Below are 14747 nucleotides of genomic sequence, written 5' to 3'. Positions count from 1 at the left end.
GAGGCTAGAGATGATTAGGGCATAGGTAAATGACTTAAATATTCAAGTATGATCTATTTTACCAAAAAAGGACACTAAAGTTGAAAGACTATTAGAACAGGAGATGGGGTGTATGCAGAGAAAATGTTAGCACTGTAGAGTAATGTTTTAACCTTAAAACTACTATTGCTGTTAATGACGATATCCATATGTTCTTTACTTGTCACAGTAATGTGAGGAAGGGGGGGAGGAAGGGCTGTCTCCTAATAGTTCAACTTCTGGAGAAATAGGAGTTGAAACAAACTTCAGATATTGTACACTTTACGATGGTCACAGAGTTTCATTGAAAGCAATTTAAGTTCATTTATAGGAATAAGACAATGTAAAGTTAACAAAAAAAAGAGAAATTCTTCAAAATGATAGCAGTGAAAGATTTTAGTGGCAATTTCTAAGTGTTTTAAACAGAGATAATTGAGCCCATGTGCTTACATGTGTAATGAAATGAAAAAAAAAAGTTTAGGGAATGAAACAATTTTTTTGTGTGGTCAAGTATTTGTAATACTTGGGAGATGTGAATGTAGAGCCATTGGATTTTAGTAATTTTGGGGATATGAATGAGGGGGAGAAGAATCTTAAAATGCATGAGGTAATGTCTATGGACCAGAATTGAAACAGTTTCCTAGTGCTTCAAAGGAACAATTTTATTTTGACTAACACCCTGCCTAATAATTGAATTGTGTGAGCTCAAGTGGAAATGCATGTTCTTTTTTAGGAAGATGCAAATGTCACTCTTGCTCTGAGAATAGAAACCTTGCTTCTTGTAGTACTGCAGTCTCTAGGGCAGGAGAAGGCAATGCCTTATTGCAGATGTAAATCATTTTGCGAGGTTTTATTTGTTTTAAGTGTAATTTGTCTACACTCTAATAGAGGATAGGATAACTTCAATATGATATAAATTGTTGGCTATATAATAGCTGTGAATTTGAAGTAAATGAAGATTGGACTTTTTTCATACACTGAAGGCACTCTTCTAATTAATTTTTTATGACAAGTCATTTAAAGGATGCCTGAATGACCATATTTTATGCATGTATGAATAACTGAAATGTATTGGACTTGATGTAAGTGTTTAATAGTTACTTGCAGTTTGCCAAGATAAAGTAAAAATGTGCTTTTTTTTCTCTGCCTTGTGAAGGTCTAACTTTTGAAAAAATGCTGAATCTACAAAAAATATCTCTGAACTGAATTTGACAAAGTTTAAAATTAGTTTGAAAAATATCACCCTTCAACCTAGGGAAACAGCAAAAAGGAACACCTGTAAAGTATAGTTAAGAATATGCTTTATCTTTACAGGTCTTTATTTATAATAACTCAATGTATGAGCTAGAGCCTAGTACTTAAGCCTGCATTACAGCTACTTAGTTGAAGATATTACAAGAATAGACATGCTTATTCAAAATAAGAGTATTTTCATAAAAATGTTTTCTGAGTGCTTGCATACACACTTACTATGTAATAGACATATGCATTTTGTTTACTGATGTCAGAGAGGTTTCCCTAGCGGTATCTGTATGGGTGGCCCAGCCCACTGCAAAACTCCTAGTGCTCCAGAGCAAGAGTATAAAAGCTGAAACCACCCCTCCATCGGTGGTCTTAGCATTTGTGTTCCCTGTGAACAAAAACTTATCTACTTGGATATACCTAGTGATACTTTTATTCATGACTTGATGCTTAAAATCCATGTTTTGTTTTAGTTTTTATTTTATTTTACTATTTGGATTTTTTCTGTTCAGCTGGGCCTTTGGGCCCTGCATGGCACTGGGGGACCCTTATCTGTCAAACTTAGTTCCAGCTGCAGAGAACCTATGCCCATTCGCACTGTGTCAAATGCTTGTGTTAGAGATAGTTGCTCCATTTGTCATGGTTTCAAAAGCAGTACAAAGAAGTGCTTTTCTCACTTCTGCATCACATGCAGATCTTAGCTCTTTGTCAGTGAGGACCCCTCTTGGTACCCTACCATCCTGGATCTCAGTCTTAGTCCAGAGATGAAGAGGACAAAATATAATATTGCTGTCTAGGCTGGTAATGATCCCTTCCATCAGACTGACCAACGTAAAAGAAGGTAAAGGTTGCAGAAGAGGTGACCAATGCCTTCTACTTCCTCGATCTCTTAATCTTGGTATCCCCAGGCCTCGAAGCTGCCAATTTAATTCTTGTTTCAAGGACAGCATGGTAGTCAACCTAGATCTCACTGGCCCTTCTATGCCTTTCTGGGACAAGTTATCTGATTTCCTACATCATCTTAGACAAGTGGGAGTTAAGCATGGTGGAACTGGGACATATCATGCGTTACCTGCCTGTCCCCTGCGATTATCCCTTGCATAGATCCTGAAGACTGGTACGCTGCCATCAATTTAAAGGATACCTACTTTCATGTGGTGATCCATCCTGGCCATAGGAAGTTTCTTAAGTTCTTCATAGGAGATAGTGGTTATCAATTCACTGTCCTGCCCTTTGGCCTTTCATCAGCACTAAGGGTCTTTAAGTACATGGCAGTAGTGGCAGTCTATAGTCACAAGAGAGACATCCATGTGTATCCTTACCTGGACCACTAACTGATTCAGGGTCTCACCAGACACCAAGTACAGTTTGCTATCCATCAAACTATGTGTCCGTTCAATGTCCTGGGCCTGAAATTAAAAAAAAAAAGTGGACATTGTCACCTCTAAAAAGGATAGAATTCATCCAGGCAGTCTTGGGTTCAACCTCTGCCAGACTTTTTCTACCTTTTTCTAGATTTAAGATTATACAGGACTTCGGTGTCCCTCAATATCCAGCCTCCAACCACTGTGAGAAATTCCCTCAGACTCTTAAGTCATGTGGCTGCATGTACATATGTGACCCCTCAGCGAGCTGAAGGCATGGTTCAAGTCAATCTTTTGACCTCTGAGTCACCATCTAGACAAGTTGATAAGCATTCTGGACAGGGTGTTGTCATCTCTGACTTGGTGAATGAGACAAGACAGTGTGTGCCTGGGAGTTCCCATCGAGAGTGCATCTGGGTGATCTTACAGACTCAGTTTATGAACTGCCCATGAGGCCAGGTTACATAGAAATGTACTCGAGTTGTGCACCATATTCTGTGCATGTCAGCAGTTCCTGCTTCACATTCAGGGCAAGATTGTTCAGATACTCACTGACATAGTACACCAGTGTTTGTGAGCAGGCAAGCGGGTGCCAGTTCAGACAGTCTGTCAGGAGGCAGTCAAGTTGTAGAATTTCTGCATTCAAAGTTGTCCCCTTCAGGGTGTCTCACTTTCCAAGGGTTCAGAAGAGCCTAGCAGATTCTTGAATTTAGACTAGGGCTGTCAAGCGACTTAAAAAAAGTAATGGCGATTAATCGCACTGTTAAACAATAATAGAATGCCATGTATTTAATTATTTTGGATGTTTTCTACATTTTCAAAAATATTGATTTCAATTACAACACAATACAAAACTTCAGAGTGTTCACGATGTATTTTTATTACAAATATTTGCACTGTAAAAAAGCATAAGAAATAGTGTTTTTCAATTAACCTAACACAAGTACTGTGGTGCAACTGTCATGTAAAGAAATTGAACGTAGAAATGTGGAATTATGTACAAAAAAATAACTATTAAAAAACAAAACCTACAAGTTCACACATTCCTACTTTTAGTTCAGCCAATCACTCAAATAAATTTGTTTACATTTGCAGGAGATAATGCTACCTGCTTCTTGTTCACAATGTCAGCTGAAAGCGAGAACAGGCATTAACCTGGTACTGTCACAAGATATTTACATGCTAGATGCCCTAAATATTCATGTGTCCCTTCATGCTTCAAGCACCATTCCCGAGGACATGTCTATCCTAATGGCAGGTTCTGCTTGATAACAATCCAAAGCAGTGTGGCCCAGTGCATGTTCATTTTCATCATCTGAGTCAGTTGCCACCAGCAACAGGTTGATTTTCCTTTTTGTGGTTCAGGTTCTATAGTTTCCGCATCGGAGTGTTGCTCTTTCAAGACTTCTGAATGCATGCTCCACACCTCGTCCCTTTCAGATTTTGAAAGGTACTTCAGATTCTTAAATCTTGGGTCAAGTGCTGTAGCTATCTTTAGAAATCTCACATTGGTATTGTTTAACAGTGAGATTAAAACTTCAGTTAATCACAATTAATTTTTTTGAGTTAATCTCATGAGTTAACTGATTAGATCACAAATGGTCTCAGTATAAATTATTCTAGCTTGGGTGTTGTGCATAGGGGGTTTTCTGTTGGACTCTATATGTGACTCGTGTCCCCAGTTCTGTTCCCCAGATCAACAGCAGATACTTTCCTGTCTCTGCGAGGCAGAAGTCTGCTGTATGTATACCCACCAGTATCCCAATTTTCCAGGGTCATCCTCGAGCTCAAGCAAGATCATAGCAGAATGATCCTCCTTCTTTGAATGCTGGTCCTTATGTGTATTCCATTGTGGGTATGCATGTGCCTGGAGCCAGAGAATTTTGAAAGCAGTGTCTGCTTGTCCACACTTACGACCTGGCTTACTTGGTATCTCTGACCGAGGAGACAGAGGAGGGCAGACTGCCTGTCTCTCGAGTTCCTTCTCACTACCACATGGTCCAAGCCTGAACTTCCAGTGTCCGAAGCTTCAGCTGTCGTCTTTATCTGTGAGTCTATTTAGAGATCTATACATAGTAACAAGAAAGGTCTTGATAGGTAGCTTCTGCCTATCGGGGACTCAGCTGCTTGAGATCTGAATTTAGTGTTGTCCACTGTGATGGGCCCTCCTGTTGAGCTTTTAGTATTGGGTTCGCTCTTGCACCTGACAATGAAGGTAGCTTTTAGTGGCCATCACCTGTGCTAAGGGAATGGGAGAAACTGAATGCATTAGTCATTGATCTGCCATACACAGATTTCTACAAGGCCAAAGGTCAGCTTAGATCACATCCTAAGTTTCTTTCAAAAGTGGTACCGATTTCCATCTGAATCAGTCTACATACCTTCTGGTTTTCTTCCCAAAGCTACATACTCACAAGGATGAATGATGGTTCCACACAATGTTTTTTTAGTCACACTGCATAGAAAAAAGCCCTTTCAAGTTTCTTCCCAGCTTTTTCTTTCTTATGCAGAATGTATGAGATCAATCAATCCCAATGCAGAGACTCTTGAAATGGGTCACCAGCTGCATCACAATGTGTCATGATGTCAGAAGAGTAACACAATAACACCTCCTGAGAAACTCTTGGCACGTTCTCAGCAGCATTTGTGGCACATGTTCCAATTATGGACATCTGCAAGGCCTTGATGTTGTCTTCCATTCATATATCACCAAACGTATGCTCTCTACCTCATCAAGGAAATATGGAAATGTAGAAAAAGCAGTCCTATAGTCCCTCTCCTGATGTGGTTTGGAGTCACCTACAGGTTAACAGGTATATGCAAACATTCAAAGAAGAAAAAAGTTACTCAATTTCTTGTAATTGTTTTTCTTCAAGATGTGTGGCATACGTCCATTACACTATCCACCTTTCTTTCCCAATACATCAGAGTCTACCGTAGCTTCTGATATGAAGGAAATGAAGGTGCTTCACCCTTTATAACCTCACTTTGGAGCAGGAGGATCTTGATGGTTGCTGGGGTTGCTCCTGTGGGTATTGCTAGGGAAAACACTTCAGCATGGGACACTCACACACCTACAGTGTAATGGGTGTATGCAACACATCTCAAACAACAGTTATAAGAAGGTGGGTAACCATTTTTAATGCACATCATAATTTTCCAAAATAATATGCCACAATAAGACTGTGTTGTGTTTTAAGGCATGGATAACGTTGGTGCCATTATCTTTAAAGTTGGAGCCTCATCTTGTGGTAAAAGACTGCACTGATCTGGAAAATGGGAATAAAACAAACTAACCTTAAGTAGTTTTGGGAAAACGGAAACCTTTGAATAGTCTCACTATCAACTATTTGTTTTTCCTTGAAAATCTAATTTGTTGAGTTGTAAAATCTGGAGCCTGGTATATGAATACAAGTAACTGCTCTGTTCAGTAGATCTGGGTGAAATTTTTCAGCTGAAACTTTTTTTACCAAAAATTGCAGCTTTGGGTTGACTGAAACATTTCACAAATTGTATAGAATCATTCTCTCACTCCCTGTCTTTGGCCCAATGGCTATTCAAATATTTTATACAAAAGTGGACAGTTTCAACTGGAGAGATTTAAAGAGATCTGTCATAGAATATGCTATAGCCTGGTGGGTATTGTGCTCACTTGAGATGTACTCCAGCATTGGGATTTGAACCTGGACATCCCATATCCCTGCTGAGTATGCAGTAACCTAAACATCAGAGGGGAGCTTCCTCCTCTATTTTATGAAATTAGATCTTCATTTCCTTTGCTTTTGTTAAACAAAAATTTTCTGATGCTTTTTATTTTCCCCCAGAATTTAAAAAATGTTGGTTTTAGTTCTACCCAGACCAAACAATTTTTTTACGATTTTTTTTTTAACTGACAGCAAAACGAAATTTTTTTTTCACAGCTCTACTAGTCAGGTACCACATATTTTCTAAAATTGTAACAGTGTCAAATTTGGTACACTTCGCTGGATTGAGTCCAGTATTTTTAAATACTCATGAGGAATTCTTTTGCAGCTAGTGTGTCTACTTGCCTAAGAAGAGACTACTCATGTGAGTAAAAGTTTACAGGATTGGACCCGTTAATTGCAATCTTTTCACACTAGGTTATAAGTGGCAAAGGTAGCAACACTCCTCCACTCTGGGAGCATTAGCATCTAGGCGGTGCCTCTCTTTTCCCCTACTCCACAATGTGCTTTTGGGGAAAACTGCAGAGGAGCCAGTAGTAAAAGCAGCCAAAGCCGGGACATTCAGCAAACTATCTACAATTTTTACTTGGACTTTCTTTGCCCTATGCTGATTGGCTGTTTTTCTTCAAACCTCTCCCTCGCCTTCCATCACAGTCTGTTCATCTCATCTTCATGCCACACCTGCCCTCTGAGCCCTTTCTCTCCTGGCCTGTCCTCTTCACCCACTCCCATTCCTTTTTCTTTCCATTTAGCTTATTCCCTCTTCAGTATCCCCTCCCCTCCAAAAAACCCCCATGAAACTAGCATAGCAGTTGTTACCATCAGTGGTCACTCCGCTTGTGTGTTTAACGGGGGGAAGGGATAGCTCTGTGGTTTGAGCATTGGCCTGCTAAACTCAGGGTTGTGAGTTCAGTCCTTGAAGGGCCATCTAGAGATCTGGGGCCCGCCCACACACAAACACAGTCAGGAACAGTATGTGGTCCTGCTAGTGAAGGCAGGGGACTGGACTTGATGACCTTTCAAGGTCCCTTCCAGTTCTATGAGATAGGTATATCTACATATATAAAAACCCCTTCTCCTATCCTGCATCTGTCTTATCTATTTAGATTGTTAATTCTTCAAGTCAAGGACTGTCTGCTACTGTGTTGGTAAGGTACCTAGCGAAGTGGGGCCTCCTATTTAATTGAAGAGCCTATTGTACTATTTTCAATATAAAGTTTTTGACACTGATGTGAAAAGTTATAATACTAGCAAGTGATGCACATGATTTAGTTATCCATGGCATGTACTGTTTCTGAAGTAACCCAGAGGGGTGCTTTTGATATGTAACTTACATATAGTAGTTTTTTCAGTTAAGCTCAGAGATGATCATTGTTTCCTCTGTGTTCTTTATAAAGCAGGATAAGACACTTCAAAAAACCCTCTACTATAAACAGTTGACAGATTTCACAAGAGATCCTCCTTCTCCCTCCTCTAAATATGCTTGTCAGAATCAGTTGTATATGTTGGAGACGATGCAATTTGGAAGAAAGTATACTTGAGTTTTTTCCAAGTAAATTTGAGGACAAACTAGGAAAATAAGTTGTTGCTCCAAATTGATGAAATAGTTCCCTCAGTCTTTAAGGATCTAGGGTAAAAATTTCAACAGCAGCTATATCTCATTTGATTTCAGTTAGACTTAAGTCATTTGAAAATTGATCTTAAACTTGTAGGGTACTTTTGAAAGTTTTTACTCTAGCCAAGTTTAAAGTCCCTGATGTCAACCGAACAATGCAGTCCTGAATTAATATGCTTTGATTTCTTGGGGAGGGGAGCAAAAACAATGCCTTCACTATTTTTGTTTGTTCTCTGCATACCTTTCTTTCATTGGCATTTGTATTTGTATAGTGTAATAATACAAAAACTATAGTGAAATACATAACTCAAGGAGAACAGTATATTGTGAGCTTTCTATCACTGTCTGCTAGACACAATAACTTCAGTGTCACAAGAGCCTACACATATACAGCTGATGGCGTTTCTGTGGAATCGCAGTGGTGTATGGTATCTACTGAAATCTGCAGGATAAGCAAATGCAAAAATTCCTTTAAACTGCCAGGCCTCCAAAAATGCCATGTTTTGGCCCCATTGATAAATGCCACAAATAGCAGAACAGGCATGTAGGATTCCGTTAAAAAAAATGTAAGGCTGCATGCCGCTCACGTACGGTTGTGCCAGCAACAGATTGTATTTAGCTTTTGAAATAATGTTTCCAAAAGCTGAATGCCTAATCTCCCCACCCGTTTATATATTGTAAGCAAACTGGTCTGAACCTCTTTGTTTTGTCTTGTCTGCTGCTGTCTCCAGTGCAACAAATACTGTGCCAAAAATCTGGTACCCAGCAAGTGGAAAATAGGTCTGCTTTTAATTATCAACTGTAAAAGCATATGGAAGTACCTTGTTTGTACTGACAATCACTGGTATAGGGAAAAACTGATAAAGCTGTAGTCATTTGCACAGACGGTAGTATTTTGATTCTGTGGAAAGAAATTATTTTAGGAGTGCCTGTCCGTTCAAATGACGCACCTCAGATTACTGTGCACACAGTATCTGACAGAAATCTTGAAATTAATAAAATTATTTAAAATTCTTATTTTCAGTTAACCACTGAAGAAGTTATTTCTATACAGGCTAAATTGTTCAGAGATTTGTTTTGTCACCTAGGAAGGGAAACCACTTTAATGACACTGAAGGATGATCTCCTGCTGTCAATAGACAGAGGCTGATGTCTATTTTCCTGGACCTGTAGTCAGCATTGACACTATTAGACACCACTGTCCTGCATAACAGATCTGGCAGGGATCCAGAAAAATACTGAAATGGTTTTAAGTCCTTTGTGGCAGGATGTATCGCAGTTCCTGAGTTAAATGCACCTCTTACCTTCTTGGGGCTGCCTGAAGGGCACCCTACTTAGGTCTCAGACCTCCAGTTATCATTTTTTTCTAAGTGGAATTCTGGAGTCCACTTCCTCCAGGTCAGGGTCATAGGCTGCAATTCACTGTGATCATGTCAGCAGGTCTGACTTCAGTTCAGCATCTGCAGTTCTTCTTTCCTTAGGGTGAATGACACATTTTCTCTCAAATGATAATCCTATCTGAAAATAATAAATAGCTTATATGCATGCCTAGCTTTCCAGTAGTCATCCATCTTCCTTAAGGAGACCTTGGAAGTTCTGAAGTATTTGAAGTCCTCTCATCAGGACTTGATGCTATTGGACACAGTCTCATGCCTGTCAATTTTCGGCTGGTATCTGTGGAACTCTTCCCATGTCAGGGCTGTTGTTTTATACAGTTTCAAGTCCTTTCTTTACAAAGACTTTCAAACTAAATCATACTTATCTGCTAGTCCCAACGTGAAGCAAAACATTCAAGAGGGCTTGTTATTTGCATTGTTTCTATATTGGGGCAATTTGCATTAATTACCCTTCCTGAGTTTAGTTCCTTCAGGAAACATTTTTACTTTACCCAATTAGCCAGGAATAAATCATAACCAGTCCATAAGGGTATGTATAATACTTATAAAACGAAAACTATTGTCTTAGAATATTCCATGATCCTATGGCATCAGTCATAGCTCAGTATTGTAGTCTTTGAATAGTCCATATTTCCATAGCATCGCATCCAACAGAGGATGTACCTGAAGAGTAGTAATGGGAAACAGTACCTCAGCCGATACTCTTCACTTGTAGAGTCACACAAGAATCGATTTTCTCTCTCCAGTCCTTTTCGGCATCTACATGCAGCCATTTAGGTGAACTGGAAGGATGATGCATACTCAAGTGCCAACAATATGCAGATTGCCCACGGCTCTACTTATTCTTCACTATTCAAAACAATACCACTGCCACCAAGATGGCTGAATGCTTGGATGAGATCAGCTCATGGATGAAGAATAGATGATTGAAGATGAACCCGAGCAAGACACAGGTTATGCTGGTGGCCAGAGGAAATATTTGAAGAATTTGCAGCTATAATGCAGCCTCTTTTGATTGAAGGTATATAATCAGTCAGTTAGTCCCTAACTTAGGAGTACTCCTAGATTCCTTACTGACAGTGGCATCTCCAAGTAACACTTTTTACCATTTCCAGTTAGCTAGGTGACTGTCGTCCATGTTGGTGGATGGTTACCTGGCCTTAGTTATACATGTGTGACTAGGTGCCTCCATGGGCCTCACCAAGAATCCTGCAATCTAGGCAGACTGCAAGAAATAGGGCAGGCAGTCCCCCAAAACTGGTGGTTTAATCTGATAGAGTCACTGAACCTATCAAAAGAGCTTCTGTAGAACCACACTGGTTAACAGGAAGCCAAACCCAGGGCCTTTAGGCATTCCAGCCCTTGGCTCTCATCTAAGCAAACTGGTCTAATATAGTGATAGGTTACTGAAGACCCTATTCATCATACTTAAAATTTTACCAGTCCCAAAGGATCTCACACTTGTCCTCAGGTCTATCTCTCTATCTATCTAAAATTTGCAGTTTTACCCAAATATCACACTGTCAGCCAATCCTCAGTAAATTTACTAAAGATTTATTAATAAAACACAAGAAGAGAGTCACTTGAATGGTTAAGGAATCATATACATACAAGTGACTTTCAGTTTTCATAGATCAGGATCATAGCAGCGATGTGTTATCTGCTGGCTTGCAAAAATCACTTTGGAGTTATTCCAATGCGTTAGAAGTCAAAGGCAGATTAGATGTAAAGTCTTTCCTTGCATTTTCCAGGTATTCTAAACAACTACTTGAAATATCTCAGTCCTGTGTTTTTAACTTTCCCTGTTTAAAGTTCAGAAGACTAGAGATGAAAGGATCATGCCCAAGGTCCAGTATTTATAACTCTCTAGCAGTCTGACAAGCCTCCTCCCAGAAATTGTTACAGCAGGGCTTTCCTCTGAGGAAGAATAGGCAATGCAGTTAATTTGTGGACTCTTCCTTTGAAGTTAGTCTTCTATTTCCTATGCATATACAGGTAAACTAGTTACATTCATTTACTTAGCAATTAGCCAGTCCTCCATTTTAACAGAGAGAGGTAAGCTGAGGCAATGTAGATGATATTAGTTTCCTGCAGTGTCTCACATCTTTGATCTTAAGGTTAACTGAACATAACTGCCTTACATTGTGTATGTGACTAAGATACATAAAGGCTACATACTTGATTTTTGCATGTATTTCCTGGTTCCATATCACAGCACAGATAACATCACTCTGTTTGCATTTTACTATCGACCTGTTTTATGTAATGTGTAACATATACTTTGATTACACTCCCTGTTCTGCCAAGTAGGCATTTAACACACATTTTCCATCGAAAAATATCTGTTGGGGAAGGGGTTGTTCTGTTTTGTTTTTCAAGCTACTTTGCAGAAGTTTACGCAGTTCTCACTAAATAGGTAAATCTTAGAAATAGCTAAAATTTAATGAGTCAGATAATAAGTATTATATTTTTTTCATGGTGTCAATTAAAATCGTATTGCAAAGTATTCAGTGGTGGCAAATCTAACATAAGTAAAATTAAGTTTAGATATAATATGTTCCTTTACGTTAGTCATACATATATAAAACACATTCCAGTTGGAATGGTTTGGGCAAAATCAGTACTTATATCTGAGCAAATACATTCAAATGATTTATTTTATGGTAAACATTGATTCATAACTGATCATATGTGTAATTGAATTTTGAATGTAGTACTTTCTATACTAGCAAAATAAACACTGCCTGTTGCTCTCACTGCATGTTCCTAACCTGAGATTGGGGTCTCACTGTGGTAGGTGCTTTACATATGTACATTGAGAGTCTGTGCCTGTACAGTTTAGTCTGTATGTACAAGATACCAAATTGGTGGGAGAAAATAATTATTATTAAGCATTTATATTCTGGTAGTGCCTGAAGGCCAAAACCAAGCTGGACCCTATAAACCATATCCTCACCTTGTTGGGTGCCCCCTCATCTCTAGATGCAGCGTTGCACAGTCTTTGGCCTGGTCTACACTGCGGGGGGCGGGGAGGGGGTTCAATCTAAGTTACGCAACTTCAGCTACGTGAATAATGTAACTGAGGTCAGTGTACTTAGATCTTTTTACTGTGGTGTCTTCACTATGGTGAGTCGACTGCTGCCGCTCCCCCGTTGACTCTGCCTGTGCCTCTCGCAGAGCTGGAGTACAGGAGTTGACAGGAGAGCGCTTGGGTATCCATTGCTGCCCGCTGATCCGGTTGGTAGTGAAGACATACCCTTAGTCTCTGGCATTCTCTACTGGGCTCTCCCTCAGCCCTGCCATGGCCTTTCTCAGCCTTCATCTTCTCCTGACTCCCCTCTGGGTGTCAGATGACACCTCCTGTGACAGTCATGTGAAAATCTAAACCCCTTTGTGGGTAACATGAACAAGTCCAAATGAAAGTCCAAACAAATATTCAAACTAATAGTACTTCTGCACCTTTCAAGCTCCAAAGTAATTCATTTATTGGTTCTAACTCAGGAATTCCCCTGCATGGGCCTGAACTGCTTCTGTAGAGTTCTTCCTGCGTTGTTTACTATCTGTTAAAGCCTATTTCAGGGCTTCCTTGTAAGGTGAGGTACAAGATTAGATTGCTGCATTTTGTTCTAGAAATTCTGCCTAAAATTGCTATCTGACAAACTTCTGATAATGGCAACAGCATCCAGTTCAAACTTCTATTTCTTGTATTTGAGGCCCTACACAAATGCTCACATCTCCGATCTTCATATTCCATTGCTCTCTGCCTGTTGTGTTGATTTCAGTGTCTCTTTTTTCTCCCACCACTCCTATATATATATATTCTAATCCTATATCAATTTTTATAGTGTTTTTATATGTGGAATGCCCTCCTCCATTCTATTTGGCCTAGATATCACCTTCTTAGCAATCAGATCCTTCCTAGACTTGCTTCATCCCAGGTACTCACAAGACAGTAAGCCAACAATAATAAGCAGAAGAGACAATGCTTCAATCTTTGGATTTCCCAGTCAATCCAGTCTTTTTTTTCTTAATATATTTGATTGTAAGCTTTTGGGGGCAAAGAATGTCTTCATTGTATACCTTTTATAGCATGAAGCATATGTACTTAAAATTTATTTTTATTATTTATGTACATTAAAATGTGTTTAGTTTAATCTTTAATCTCATCTATAATCTATACTTTGGATGTTAAAAAGTAACAGTAGTAAAATTGTTTTAAATAAATTTAAAAGATTTGGGACAGGAAGCTTCTTAGTGTACTTTAACCTTAGAGGCCCTTCACAATTGTGCTCACGTCTCCGATCTTCATATTACATTGCTCTCTGCCTGTTGTGTTGATTTCAGTGTCCCGTTTTTCTCCCACCACTCTTATATCTATATCTGATATCAATTTTTATAGTGTTTTTATATGTGGAATGCCCTCCTCCATTTTAGTTGGCCTAGATACCACCTTCTTAGCAATCAGATCCCTCCTAGTGTACTACTCTTAGTGTACTTTAACCTAGGACTTTGACAGGTGTTCTTTATGTATAGAGCTGGATAACTCAGGGGACTAGTAGCTGGATATGGAGTTTTTCATTCATGAAAAAGATTAGCAATGAGTTTGGTATCCTCATTGGGATCCCCAACTACTTTGATTTACAGGAATTGACAGCCATCAAAGAGGCTAAGGACTTGAATATGCATTGAGAGTGAACTATTCTCATCCCCTAAAGTTGATCCCTTCAGGTCATGTTTGAGATTTGTTGAAGCAGTGTAGAACAGGTTGGACTTCTGCTGTTTATCTGGACTAGTAAAGGTCTTTCACCCAGACTATCAGTCTATCAGCTTTCATAAACCCCACCACCACCACCCCCCAAGGCACAAACATTATTTTCTTGTAATAAACATGTTATGTCACGTTTTTCACAGTGTTAACACAAAAGACATCTGTAAGTAGTTAGAGCTAAATATTAGCATCAGCTCTTGTGATATTATGCAACAAGATGGTATGCATATCCTGACAGTTTTAATTTTATTAATAAGAGCAACGAGGAGTCCAGTGGCACCTTAAAGACTAACAAATTTATTCGGGCATAAACTTTCGTGGCTTAAAAAATCCACTTCTTCAGATACATAGAGTGAAAATTACAGATCCAGGCATAAATATATATTGGCACGTGAAGAGAAGGGAGTTATTTTGCAAGTGGAGAACCAATGTTGGAGACCAATTTAGTCAGGGTGGATGTTGTCCACTCCCAACAATTGATGAGGGAGATGTCAATACTAAGAGAGGGAAAATTGCTTTTTAGTGAGTCAGCCAGTCTCTATTCAAGCCCAAACCTATAATGTTAAACTGTTAGGACACAATTTTTTTCAATATTCAGGTTATACAGGTACAATATATTTAAAATCTTCCTAACTAGAA

General features: G+C 39.1%; 1 protein-coding gene across 1 annotated transcript in view; it reads left to right on the top strand.

Moving 5' to 3' along the window:
- Positions 1-14747, top strand: part of EPB41L2 (erythrocyte membrane protein band 4.1 like 2) — a 271001-nt gene that overhangs the window by 159083 nt on the left and 97171 nt on the right.

Source organism: Gopherus evgoodei, chromosome 3 (assembly GCF_007399415.2).
Source record: "Gopherus evgoodei ecotype Sinaloan lineage chromosome 3, rGopEvg1_v1.p, whole genome shotgun sequence".
Lineage (NCBI taxonomy): Eukaryota > Metazoa > Chordata > Testudines > Testudinidae > Gopherus > Gopherus evgoodei.
Note: the sequence above shows the minus strand (reverse complement) of the source record. Positions and strands in the feature narration are given on the sequence as shown.